The 2,355-nt window shown below is 34.5% G+C and overlaps 1 pseudogene; it reads left to right on the forward strand.

The window, feature by feature from the left end:
* The first annotated feature begins 1,412 nt into the window (after window positions 1–1,412).
* Window positions 1,413–2,010, forward strand: LOC128568166 (rRNA-processing protein FCF1 homolog; annotated as a pseudogene).
* Window positions 2,011–2,355: the final 345 nt, after the last annotated feature.

Consider the following 2,355-nt stretch of genomic DNA (forward strand, 5'->3'; position numbering starts at 1 on the left):
CAAATATTCAGTGAGCATGTACTTGGTTTATCACGGCTCCTTGGAATACATATTAATAGGATAAAACAATGTAATAATGTAACTGGGCATCTCTCTATACTCCCACCTGTTTATTATCTATTCTGCCTTAAAATATTTTGTCATTGTCTACCTTCCTGGGTTAAAGGAACATGCAAAAACTCTGCTGAATTCTACTTACTGACCTACACATTTACTGGAAATTTCATCCAAATTCTATAAGCACAATGGATTGCAAACTATTTTAATTAGAAATGGTGCATTGAAAATGTCTTCCACCGTTTTATCAAACCGGAACTAAATGCACGTAGATAAAGTTTAGTTATGGAAAAAAGATTTCATATCTATTCTTTCCTTTGGGCAGGAACTTGGCCTGTGGGGAATTTGTATAAATCCAATGTATGCTATTTATAAGCTTCCAATCTCTTGGAAGTATTTTTGTTTTCTTAAAGTTAAACAAAAACAAATCTACCTTCATCCTTCTGCAGCTTTGAAAATTATCATTTCTTTTGTCTGCCTATGAAACACCCACTTAACAATTTATGTAGTGTGACCTATACACAATGATGTTATAAAAATAATAAGTAATTTTCTATATGTAATATATACAAATCTAAATTAATTTTAAAATAGTCATATGAGTAAATTGCTATACCACTAATTTCACAACTGAAGAATTTCATCCTAAGAAAAGTTTATAACTTGCCTAGCATCCTATAGCTAAGTGAATAAAAGAATTCATGTCTTTTTTATAACCAATGTTCATACTTTTTAATACCCTGGCTCTTACTTGTGCTATAAATCCTTATAATCTCTGTAATGGTCAATGTACTTGACTATATTCTATCTTCATGAAGATAGTCTTCTTCATTTGAAATCAGGAACACTTTCTCAATAATTTCCACATACCAGTATAATATTTGACATATAGTAAACAAAGAACACTTAATAAATGGTAACTGTTATTGTTTGAATGTTTTTGTCATCTCTAAAACTTATGTTTGGGCAATAATCTCTAATTCAACAGGGTTTGGAAGTGAGCCCTAATGGAAGGTGTTGAGGTCATGAGGGCTCTGTCCTAATAAATGGAAATGGATTATCACTGCTTATTGGAGTGAATTCTCTCTTTCTCTCCTGCTCTTCTGCCTTGTGAGGAGGCAGCAAGAAGGCCCTCACCAGGTGCCCATGTCTTAATCTTGGACTTTCCAGCCTCTGGAGCAGTGAGAAATACATTCCTCTTCTTTGTTAATTACCCATTCTCATGTATTTTATTACAGCACCACAAAGTGATTACAAAAGTCAGTAAAGACCTGAATGGAAACATTCTTTTGCTTTTGTAATATAACAAGTAAAACTTTACTTCCATCTGGAAGAAACAAGAGTGTGGCGTGAGCATGGGGAAGCAAAAGAAAACAAGGAAGTATGTAACCATGAAGCAAATGCTTAGTCTCAGGGATCAGAGGCTTAAAGAAAAGGACAGATTGAAACCTAAAAAGAAAGAAAAGAAAGATCCCAGCACATTAAAGGAAAGAGAAGTCCCCCAGCATCCTTCCTGCTTATTTTTCCAATATAATACACAAGTGGGCCCACCTTACCACATCTTGGTTGATACCAACTTTATCAACTTTTCCATTAAAGCCAAACTGGACTTAGTGCAGTCAATGATGAACTGTCTGTACGCCAAGTGCATTCCTTGTATAACTGACTGTGCAATGGCTGAAATTGAGAAATTGGGGCAGAAGTATTGAGTGGCCTTCAGGATTGCCAACAATCCAAGATTTGAAGGAGTACCATGCATAAACAAAGGAACCTATGCAGATGACTGCTTAGAACAGAGAGTAACTCAGCACAAGTATTACATCGTGGCCACAGTTGACCCAGACCTTAAACCAAGAATCCGGAAAAATCTCTGGAGTTCCTATCATGTATATTTCTAAACAAAGATACAATACTGAACGGATGACAGATGATTATGGAGCCCCTTGGTTCTAATTCTTATAAGACTATGTTCTTATGCCTTCCTTCAACCAACTTTCTCTCTTAACAGTTTGTTAAACATGAAATACCATGAATTACTACTCTTTTCACCCGTTTGCTCTATTATGAGCTGGAGGATGTGAATAAATACACTCATGTTTGGATACTATTTTGAAAATGATATTTTATCTCATTGATGGTCAAAGATGCAAAATCTCACAAAGAATGCTTTATTCTTTTTTGAATTCTGTTGCACAATGTGGTAATTATAGTTGATATTAGAGTAATATACATTTCAAAATTGCTAAGAGAGTAATTTTCAAATGTTCTTACTGTACAAATGTTACGTATTTGATGTGA

This window comes from Nycticebus coucang, chromosome 16 (genome assembly GCF_027406575.1).
Source record: "Nycticebus coucang isolate mNycCou1 chromosome 16, mNycCou1.pri, whole genome shotgun sequence".
Taxonomy (NCBI): Eukaryota; Metazoa; Chordata; class Mammalia; order Primates; family Lorisidae; genus Nycticebus; species Nycticebus coucang.